The sequence below is a fragment of the Schistocerca piceifrons genome, chromosome 9, assembly GCF_021461385.2.
Source record: "Schistocerca piceifrons isolate TAMUIC-IGC-003096 chromosome 9, iqSchPice1.1, whole genome shotgun sequence".
Lineage (NCBI taxonomy): Eukaryota > Metazoa > Arthropoda > Insecta > Orthoptera > Acrididae > Schistocerca > Schistocerca piceifrons.
In genome coordinates, this window is record NC_060146.1 from 15,429,584 (window position 1) to 15,442,309 (window position 12,726).

Here is a 12,726-nt window from a genome sequence, read left to right on the forward strand (position 1 = left end):
CCAGTTATGTACAAGCAGACTGACTCTTCTTACTGTCTATAATTTGAACCTTTCCTGTGAGACCAGTTTTAGATTCCGATGCTTCCCTTCAGGTTTACTGTATCCCTTGGACCTTCTTACTGACGAAGAAACACAGAAATTGCATCGGAATTAAATACAGAAGGCAAAATGCCGACTTAATTATAAGAAGACTGACTCTTCTTACTGTCTATGTTTTGAACCTGATCTGTGAGACTACTTTTAGATTCCGATGCTTCACTCCAGGTTTACTGTATCCCTTGGACCTTCTTACTGACTATGAAACACAAAAATTGCATCGGAATTAAATACAAAAGGCACAATGCCGTCATAAGTAGAAGAAGACTGACTCCTCTTACTGTCTATGTTTGAAACTTTCCAGTTAGACCAGTTTTAGATTCCGATGCTTCACTTCAGGTTTCCTGTATCCCTTGGACCTTTATATTGACGATGAAACACAGAAATTGCATCGGAATTAAATACAAAAGGCACAATGCCGACTTATGTTCTAGAAAACTGACTCTTCTTTCTGTCTACGTTTCGAACCTCTCCTGTGAGTCCAGATTTAGTTTCCGATGCTTGATTTCAGGTTTACTGCATCCCTTGGACCTTCTCATGGACGATGAAATACAGAAATTGCATCGGAATTAAATACAAAAGGCACAATACCGACTTAAGTACAAGAAACCTGACTCTTCCTACTGTCTATGTTTTGAACCTTTCCTGTGAGTCCAGCTTTAGATTCCGATGTTCCATTTCTGGTTTACTGTATCCCTTGGACCTTCTTATTGCCGATGCAACAGAGAAATTGCATCGAAATGAAATACAAAGGGCACAATGCCGACTTAAGTACAAGAGGACTGACTCTTCTTACATTCAACGATTTCAACCTTTTCTGTGAGACCAGTTTTAGATTCCGATGCTTCACTTCAGGTTTACTGTATCCCTTGAACCTTCTCGTTGACGATGAATTACAATTATTGCATCGGAATTAAATACAAAAGGCACAATACCAACTTAGGTACTAGAGGACTGACTCTTGTTACTTTCAATATTTTGAACCATTCCTGTGAGAAAGGTTTTGGATTCCGAAGCTTTACTTCAGGTATACTGTATCCCTTGGACTTTCGTATTGACGATGACACACAGAAATTGCATCGGAATCAAATACAAAAGTCACAATGCCGACTAAAGTACAAGAAGACTGACTCTTCTTACTGTCTAAGGTTTGAACCTTTCCTGTGAGTCCAGCTTTAGATTCCGATGCTTCATTCAAGGTTTACTGTATCCCTTGGACCTTCTTATTGACGATGAAACACAGAAATTGCATCGGAATTAAATACAAAGGGCACAATGCCGACTTAAGTACAAGAGGACTGACTCTTCTTACATTCAACGATTTCAACCTTTTCTGTGAGACCAGTTTTAGATTCCGATGCTTCACTTCAGGTTTACTGTATCCCTTGGACCCTCATATTGACGATAAAACACAGAAATTGCATCGAAATTAAATACAAATGGCACAAGGCCGACATAAGTTCAAGAGGACTGACTCTTCTTACATTCTATGATGTGAACGTTTCCTGTGAGACCAGTATTAGATTCCGATGCTTCACTTCAGGTTCACTGTATCTCTTGGACCATCTTATTGACGATGAAACACAGAAATTGCATCGGAATTAAATGCAAAAGTCACAATGCCGACTTAGGTACAAGAAGACTGACTCTTCTTACTGTCTTTGTTTTGAACCTTTCCTGCGAGACCCGTTTTAGATTCCGATGCTTTACTTCAGGTTTACTGTATCCCTTGGACCTTCTTATTGACGAGGAAACACAGAAATTGCATCGGAATTAAATACAAAAGGCAAAATGCTGACTTAAGTACAAGAGGACTGACGCTTCTTACTTTCTATGATTTGAACGCTTCTTGTGAGACCAGTATTAGATTCCGATGCTTCACTTCAGGTTTACTGTATCCCTTAGACCTTCATATTGACGATGAAACACAGAAATTGCATCGGAATTAAATACAAAAGGCACAATGCCGACTTAAGTTCTTCATAACTGACTCTTCTTACTGTCTACGTTTTGAACCTCTCCTGTGAGTCCAGTTTTGGATTCCGATGCTTGATTTCAGGTTTACTGCATCCCTTGGACCTTCTCATTGACGATGAGATACAGAAATTGCATCGGAATTAAATACAAAAGACACAATACCGACCTAAGTACAAGAAGACTGACTCTTCTTACATTCAACGATTTCAACCTTTCCTGTGAGACCACATTTAGATTCTGATGCTTCACTTCAGGGTTACTGTATCCCTTGGACCTTCATAGTGACGATGAAACACAAAAATTGAATCGAAATTAAATACAAATGGCACAATGCCGACTTAAGTACAAGAGGACTGACTCTTGTTACATTCTATGATTTGAACGTTTCCTGTGAGACCAGTATTAGATTTCGATGCTTCACTTCAGGTTCACTGTATACCTTGGACCATCTTATTGGCGATGAAACACAGAAATTGCATCGGAATTAAATGCAAAAGGCACAATGCCAACTTAAGTACAAGAAGACTGACTCTTCTTACTGTCTATGTTTTGAACCTTTCCTGTGAGACCCGTTTTAGATTCCGATGCTTTACTTCAGGTTTACTGTATCCCTTGGACCTTATCATTGACATTGAAACACAAATATTGCATCGGAATTAAATACAAAAGGCACAATACCGACTTAAGTACAAGAGAACTGACACTTCTTACTGTCTATATTATGAACCATTCCTGTGAGAAACGTTTTCGATTCCGAAGCTTTACTTCAGGTTTACTGTATCCCTTGGACTTTCGTATTGACGATGACACACAGAAATTGCATCGGAATTAAATACAACAGTCACAATATCGACTAAAGTACATGAAGACTGCCTCTTCTTACTGTCTAAGTTATGAACCCTTCCTGTGAGTCCAGCTTTAGATTCCGATGCTTCATTTCAGGTTTACTGTATCCCTTGGACCTTCTTATTAACGATGAAACACAGAAATTGCATCGGAATTGAATACAAAGGGCACAATGCCGACTTAAGTACAAGAGGACTGACTCTTCTTACATTCAACGATTTCAACCTTTCCTGTGAGACCAGTTTTAGATTCCGATGCTTCAATTTCAGGTTTACTGTATCCCTTGGACCTTCATATTGACGATGAAACACAGAAATTGCATCGAAATTAAATACAAATGGCACAATGCCGACATAAGTACAAGAGGACTGACTCTTCTTACATTCTATGATTTGAACGTTTCCTGTGAGACCAGTATTAGATTCCGATGCTTCACTTCAGGTTCACTGTATCCCTTGGACCATCTTATTGACGATGAAACACAGAAATTCCATCGGAATTAAATACAAAACGCACAATGCCGACTTATGTAGAAGAAGACTGACCCCTCTTACTGTCCATGCTTTGAAACTTTCCAGTTAGACCAGTTTTAGATTCCGATGCTTCACTTCGGGTTCACTGTATCCCTTGGACCTTCTCATTGACGATGAAACACAGAAATTGCATCGGAATTAAATACAAAAGGCACAATACCGATTTAAGTACAAGAAGACTGACTCTTCTTACTGTCTATATTTTGAACCTTTCCTGTGAGTCCAGCTTTAGATTCTGATGCTTCATTTCAGGTTTATTGTATCCCTTGGACCTTCTTATTGACGATGATACACAGAAATTTCATCGGAATTAAACACAAAAGACACAATGCCGACTTAAGTACAAGAGGACTGACTCTTCTTACATTCAACGATTTGAACCTTTCCTGTGAGACCAGTTTTAGATTCCGATGCTTCACTTCAGGTTTACTGTATCCCTTGGACCTTCATATTGACGACGAAACACAGAAATTGCATCAAAATTATATACATATGGCACAATGCCGACTTAAGTACAAGAGGACTGACTCTTCTTACATTATATGATTTGAACGTTTCCTGTGAGACCAGTATTAGATTCCGATGCTTACCTTTAGGTTCATTGCATCCCTTAGACCTTCGTATTGAAGATGAAACACAGAAATTGCATCGGAATTAAATACAAAAGCACAATGCCGACTTCAGTACAAGAGGACTGACTCTTCTTACTTTCCTTGTTTTGAACCTTTCCTGTGAGACTAGTTATAGATTCCGATGCTTCTCTTCAGGTTTACTGTATCCCATGGACCTTCTTACTGACTATGAAACACAGAAATTGCATCGGAATTAAATACAAAAGTCACAATGCCGTCTTAAGTAGAAGAAGACTGACTCCTCTTACTGTCTATGCTTTGAAACTTTCCAGTTAGACCAGTTTTAGATTCCGATGCTTCACTTCGGGTTCACTGTATCCCTTGGACCTTCTCATTGACGATGAAACACAGAAATTGCATCGGAATTAAATACAAAAGGCACAATACCGATTTAAGTACAAGAAGACTGACTCTTCTTACTGTCTATATTTTGAACCTTTCCTGTGAGTCCAGCTTTAGATTCTGATGCTTCATTTCAGGTTTATTGTATCCCTTGGACCTTCTTATTGACGATGATACACAGAAATTTCATCGGAATTAAACACAAAAGACACAATGCCGACTTAAGTACAAGAGGACTGACTCTTCTTACATTCAACGATTTGAACCTTTCCTGTGAGACCAGTTTTAGATTCCGATGCTTCACTTCAGGTTTACTGTATCCCTTGGACCTTCATATTGACGATGAAACACAGAAATTGCATCAAAATTATATACATATGGCACAATGCCGACTTAAGTACAAGAGGACTGACTCTTCTTACATTATATGATTTGAACGTTTCCTGTGAGACCAGTATTAGATTCCGATGCTTACCTTTAGGTTCATTGCATCCCTTGGACCTTCGTATTGAAGATGAAACACAGAAATTGCATCGGAATTAAATACAAAAGCACAATGCCGACTTCAGTACAAGAGGACTGACTCTTCTTACTTTCCTTGTTTTGAACCTTTCCTGTGAGACTAGTTATAGATTCCGATGCTTCTCTTCAGGTTTACTGTATCCCATGGACCTTCTTACTGACTATGAAACACAGAAATTGCATCGGAATTAAATACAAAAGTCACAATGCCGTCTTAAGTAGATGAAGACTGACTCCTCTTACTGTCTATGCTTTGAAACTTTCCAGTTAGACCAGTTTTGGATTCCGATGCTTCCCTTCAGGTTCACTGAATCACTTAACCTTCGTATTGACGATGAAACACAGAAATTGAATCGGAATTATATACAAACGGCACAATGCCGACTTACGTACAAGAAGATGACTCTTCTTACTGTCTAAGTTTTCAACTTTCCTGTGAGTCCAGCTTTAGATTCCGATGCTTCATTTCAGGTTTACTGTATCCCTTGTACCTTCTTGTTGACGATGAAACACAGAAATTGCTTCGGAATTTAATACAAAAGGCACAATGCCGAGTCAAGTACAAGAAGACTGACTCTTCATACTGTCTATGTTTTGAGCCTTTCCTGTGAGTCCAGTTTTACATTCCGATGCTTCACTTCAGGTTTACTGTATCCCTTGGACGTTCTCATTGACGATGAAACACAGAAATTGCATCGCAATTAAATACAACAGGCACAATACCGACTTAAGTACAAGAAGATTAACTATTTTTACTGTCTATGTTTTAACCTTTCCTGTGAGACAAGTTTTGGATTCCGATGATTTACTTCAGGTTTACTGAATCCCTTGGACCTTCGTATTGACGATGAAACACAGAAATTGCATCGGAAGTGAATACAAAAGGCACAATGCCGACTTAAGAACACGAGGACTCACTCTTCCTACATGGTATGTTTTGAACCTATCCTGTGAGACCAGTTTTATATTCCGATTCTTCACTTCAGGTTCACTGTATCCCTTGGACCTTCCTATTGACGATGAGACACAGAAATTGCATCGGAATCAAATACAAAAGGCACAATACCGACTTAAGCACGAGAAGACAGACTCTTGTTACTGTCTATGTTTTGAACTTTTCCTGTGAGACATGTTTTTCATTCCGATGCTTTACTTCAGATTTACTGTATCCCGTGGACCTTCTTATTGACGATGAAACACAGAAATTGCATCGGTATTATATACAAAAGGCACATTGCCGATTAAGTACAAGAGAACTGACACTTCCTACGTTCTATGATTTGAACCTTTCCTGTGTACCAGTTCTAGATTCCGATGCTTCACTTCAGGTTTGCTGTATCCCTTTCACCTTCTTATTGACGATAAAACACATAAATTTCATTGGAATTAAATACAAAAGGCACAATGCCGACTTAAGTACACGAAGACTGACTCTTCTTACTGTCTATGATTTGAACCTTTCCTGTGAGAACAGTTTTAGATTCCAATGCTTCACTTCAGGTTTACTGTATCCCTTGGACCTTCTAATTGACGACGAAACACATTAATGCATCGGAATTAAATACAAAAGGCACAATGCCGACTGAAGTACAAGAAGTCTGACACTTCTAACTGTCTATGTTTTGAACCTTATCTGTGAGACTAGTTTTAGATTCCGATGCTTCACTTCAGGTTTACTGTATCCCTTGGACCTTCTTACTGCCTATGAAACACAGAAATTGCATCTGAGATAAATACCAAGGGCACAATGTCGACTAAAGTAGAAGAAGACTGACGCCTCTTACTGTCTATGCTTCGAACTTTCCAGTTAGACCAGTTTCAGATTCCGATCATTCACTTCAGGTTTACTGTATACCTTGGACCTTCATATTGACGATGATACACAGAAATTGCATCGGAATGTAATACAAAAGGCACAATACCGACTTAAGTACAAGATAACTGACTCTTCATACCGTCTATCTTTTGAACGCTTCCTGTGAGACAAGTTTTAGATACCGATGTTTTACTTCAGGTTTACTGTAAACCGTTGGACCTTCGTATTGACGATGAAACGCAAAAATTACATCGGAATTAAATACTAAGGGCACAATGCCGACTTAAGTACAAAGGTGCTGACTCTTCTTACATTCAACGGTTTGATCCTTTCCTGCGAGACCAGTTTTAGATTCCGATGCTACACTTCAGGTTTACTGTATCCCTTGGACCTTCATATTGACGATGAAACACAGAAATTGCATCGAAATTAAAAACAAATGCCACAATGCCTACTTAAGTACAAGAGGAACGACTGTTCTGACATTCTATGATTTGAACGTTTCCTGTGAGACCAGTATTAGATTCCGATGCTTCCCTTCACGTTCACTGTATCCCTTGGACCATCTTATTGCCGATGAAACACAGATATTGCATCGGAATTAAATGTAAAAGGCACAATGCCGACTTAAGTACAAGAAGACTGACTCATATTACTGTCTATGTTTGAACCTTTCCTGTGAGACCCGTTTTAGATTCCGATGCTTTACTTCAGTTTTACTGTATCCCTTGGACCTTCTTATTGACGATGAAACACAGAAATTGCATCGGAATTAAATACAAAAGCACAATACCTACTTAAGTACAAGAGGAATGACTCTTCTTACTGTCTATATTTTGAGCCTTTCCTGTGAGAAACGTTTTGGATACCGAAGCTTTACTTCAGGTTTTCTGTAGTCCTTGGACTTTCGTATTGACGATGACACACAGAAATTGCATCGGAATTAAATACAAAAGTCACAATGCCGACTCCAATACAAGAAGACTGACTCTTCTTACTGTCTATGATTTGAGCCTTTCCTGTGAGACCAGTTTTCGATTCCGATGCTTCACTTCAGGTTTACTGTATCCCTTGGACCTTCCCATTGACGATGAAACACAGAAACTGCATCGGAATTAAATACAACAGGCACAATACCGACTAAAGTACAAGAAGATTAACTCATCTTACTGTCTATGCTTTGAAGCTTTCCTGTGAGACAAGATTTAGATTCCGATGCTTTACTTCAGGTCTACTGAATCCCTTGGACCTTCGTATTGACGATGAAACACAGAAATTGCATTGGAAGTAAATACAAAAGGCACAATGCCAACTTAAGTACAAGAGGACTGACTCTTCCTTCATTCTATAATTTGAACCGTTCCTATGGGTCCAGTTTTAGATTCCGATGCTCACTTCAGGTTCACTGTATCCCATGGACCTTCGTATTGAAGATGTAACACAGAAATTGAATCGGAATTAAATACAAAAGGCACAATGCCGACTTCAGTACAAGAGGACTGACTGTTCTTACTTACTATGATTTGAACCTTTCCTGTGAGACTAGTTTTAGATTCCGATGCTTCTCTTCAGGTTTAGTGTATCCCTTGGACCTTCTTATTGACAATGAAACACAGAAATTGCATAGGAATTAAATACCAAAGGCACAATGACGTCTAAAGTAGAAGAAGACTGACTCCTCTTACTGTCTACGTTTTGAAACTTTCCAGTTAGACCAGTTTTAAATTCCGATGCTTCACTTCAGGTTCACTGTATCCCTTGGACCTTCGTATTGACGAGGAAACACAGAAATTGTATCGGAATTAAATACAAAAGGCACAATGCCGACTTAAGTACAAGAAGACTGACTCTTCTTACTGTCTATGTTTTGAACCTTTCCTGTGAGACCCGTTTTAGATTCCGATGCTTTACTTCAGGTTTACTGTATCCCTTGGAATTTCTTATTGACGATGAAACACAGACATTGCATCGGAATTAAGTACAAAAGCCACAATGACGACTTAAGTACAAGAAGACTGACTCTTCTTACTGTCTAAGTTTTGAACCTTTCCTGCGAGTCCAGCTTTTGATTCTGATGCTTCATTTCAGGTTTACTGTATCCCTTGGACCATCTTATTGACGATGAAACACAGAAATTGCATCGGAATTAAATACAAAAGGCACAATGCCGACTTAAGAACACAAGGACTCACTCTTCCTACATTCTATGTTTTGAACCTATCCTGTGACCAGTTTTAGATTCCGATACTTCACTTCAGGTTCACTGTATCCCTTGGACCTTCTTATTGACGATGAAACACAGAAATTGCATCGGAATTATATACAAAAGGCACAATGCCGATTAAGTACAAGAGAACTGACACTTCCTATGTTCTATGATTTGAACCTTTCCTGTGTACCAGTTCTAGATTCCGATGCTTCACTTCAGGTTTGCTGTATCCCTTGGACCTTCTTATTGACGATGAAACACAGAAATTGCGTAGGAATTAAATACAAAAGGCACAATGATGACTTAAGTACAAGAAGACTGACTCTTCTTACTGTCTATGTTTTGAACCTTTCCTGTGAGAACACTTTTAGATTCCAATGCTTCACTTCAGGTTTACTGTATCCCTTGGACCTTCTAATTGACGATGATACACATTAATGCACTGGAATTAAATACAAAAGGCACAATGCCGACTGAAGTACAAGAAGTCTGACACTTCTAACTGTCTATGTTTTGAACCTTATCTGTGAGACTAGTTTTAGATTCCGATGCTTCACTTCAGGTTTACTGTATCCCCCGGCCCTTCTTACTGCCTACGAAACACAGAAATTGCATCTGACATAAATACAAAAGGCACCATGTCGACTAAAGTACAAAAAGACTGACGACTCTTACTGTCTATGCTTAGAAACTTTCCAGTTAGCCCAGTTTCAAATTCCGATGCTTCACTTCAGGTTTACTGTATACCTAGGACCTCCATATTGACGATGAAACACAGAAATTGCATCGGAATGAAATACAAAAGGCTCAATACCGACTTAAATACAAGAAGACTGTCTCTTCTTACCGTCTATCTTTTGAACGCTTCCTGTGAGACAAGTTTTGGATACCGATGCTTTACTTCAGGTTTACTGTATCCGTTGGACCTTCGTATTGACGATAAAACACAGAAATTACATCGGAATTAAATACAAAAGGCACAATGCCGACTTAAGTACAATGGTGCTGACTCTTCTTACATTCAACGGTTTGAACCTTTCCTGTGAGACCAATATTAAATTCCGATGCTTCACTTCTGGTTCACTGAATCCCTTGGACCATCTTATTGCCGATGAAACACAGAAATTGCATCGGAATTAAATGCAAAAGGCACAATGCCGACTTAAGTACAAGAAGACTGACTCTTCTTACTGTCTATGTTTGAACCTTTCCTGTGAGACCCGTTTTAGATTCCGATGCTTTACTTCAGGTTTACTGTATCCCTTGAACATTCTTATTGACGATGAACCACAGATATTGCATCGGAATTAAATACAAAAGGCACAATACCGACTTAAGTACAAGAAGACTGACTCTTCTTACTGTCTATATTTTGAATCTTTCCAGTGAGAAAAGTTTTGGATTCCGGATCTTTACTTCAGGTTTACTGTATCCCTTGGACTTTCGTATTGACGATGAAACACAGAAATTGCATCGGAATTAAATACAAAAGTCACAATGCCGACTTAAGTACAAGAAGACCGACACTTCTTACTGTCTAAGTTTTGAACCTTTCCTGTGAGTTCAGCTTAGATTCCGATGCTTCATTTCAGGTTTACTGTATCCCTTGGACCTTCGTATTGACGATGAAACACAGAAATTGCATCGGAACTACATACAAAAGGCACAATGCCGACTTAAGTGCAAGAAGACTGACTCTTCTTACTGTCTATGTTTTCAACCTTTCCTGTGAGACTTGTTTTGGATTCCGATGCTTATTTCAGATTTACTGTATCAGTTGGACCCTCTTATTGACGATAAAACACAGAAATTGCGTTGGAATTAAATACAAAAGGCACAATGCCGACTTAAGAACACGAGGACTCACTCCTCCTACATTCTATGCTTTGAACCTATCCTGTGAGACCAGTTTTAGATTCCGATACTTCACTTCAGGTTCACTGTATCCCTTGGACCTTCATATTGACGATGAAACACAGAAATTGCATCGGAATGTAATACAAAAGGCACAATAGCGACTTAAGTACAAGAAGACTGTCTCTTCTTACCGTCTATCTTTTGAACGCTTCCTGTGAGACAAGTTTTGGATACCGATGCTTTACTTCAGGTTTACTGTATCCCTTGGACCTTCATATTGACGATGAAACACAGAAATTGCATCGAAATTAAAAACAAATGGCACAATGCCTACTTAAGTACAAGAGGAATGACTGTTCTTACATTCTATGATTTGAACATCTCCTGTGAGACCAGTATTAGATTCCGATGCTTCACTTCAGGTTCACTGTATCCCTTGGACCATCTTATTGCCGATGAAACACAGAAATTGCATCGGAATTAAATGCAAAAGGCACAATGCCGATTTAAGTACAAGATGACTGACTCATATTACTGTCTATGTTTGAACCTTTCCTGTGAGAAAAGTTTTTGATACCGATGCTTTACTTCAGGTTTACTGTATCCCTTGGTCCTTCGTATTGACGATGAAACACAGAAATTACATCGGCATTAAATACAAAAGGCACAATGCCGACTAAAGTACAAGACGACTGACTCTTTCTTCATTCTATGTTTTAAACCTTTCTAAGAGACTAGTTTTAAATTCCGATGCTTCACATCATGTTCCTGTACCCCTTGGACCTTCGTATTGACGAAACACAGAAATTGTATCGGACTTAAATACACAAGGCACAATGCCGACTTAAGTACAAGAAGACTGATTCTTCTTACTGTCTATGGTTTGAACCTTTCCTGTGAGTCCATTATTAAATTCCAATGCTTCATTTCAGGTTTACTGTATCCCTTCGACCTTCTTATTGACGATGAAACACAGAAATTGCATGGGATTTAAATGCAAAGGGCACAATGCCGACTTAAGTACAAGAAGACCGACTCTTCTTACTGTCTATGTTTTGAACCTTTCCTGTGAGACTCGTTTTAGATTCCGATGCGTTACTTCAGGTTTACTGTATCCCTTGGAATTTCTTATTGACGATGAAACATAGATATTGCATCGGAATTAAATACAAAAGGCACACTGCCGACTTAAGTACAAGAGGACTGACTCTTCTTACATCCAACGATTTGAACCTTTCCTGTGAGACCTGTTTTAGATTCCGATGTTTCACTTGAGGTTAACTGTATCCCTTGGACCTTCATATTGACAATGAAACACAGAAATGGCATCGAAATTAAATACAAATGGCACAATGCCGACTTAAGTACAAGAGGACTGACTCTTCTTACATTCTATGATTTGAACATTTCCTGTGAGACTAGTTTTAGATTCCGATTCTTCACTTCAGGTTTACTGTATCCCTTGGACCTTCTTATTGACGATGAAACACTGATATTGCATCGGAATTAAATACAAAGGCACAGTACCGACTTAAGTACAAGAAGACTGACTCTTCTTACTGTCTATATTTCGAACCTTTCGTGTGAGAAAAGTTTTGGATTCTGAAGCTTTACTTCAGGATTACTATATCCCTTGGACTTTCGTATTGACGATGAAACACAGAAATTGCATCGGAATTAAATACAAAAGTCACAATGCCGACTTAAGTACAAGAAGACTGACTCTTCTTACTGTCTAAGTTTTGAACCTCTCCTGTTAGTCCAGCTTAGATTCCGATGCTTCATTTCAGATATACTGTTTCCCTTGGACCTTCTTATTGACGATGAAACACAGAAATTGCATCGGAATTTAATACAAAAGGCACAATGCCGACTCATGAACAAGAGGACTGACTC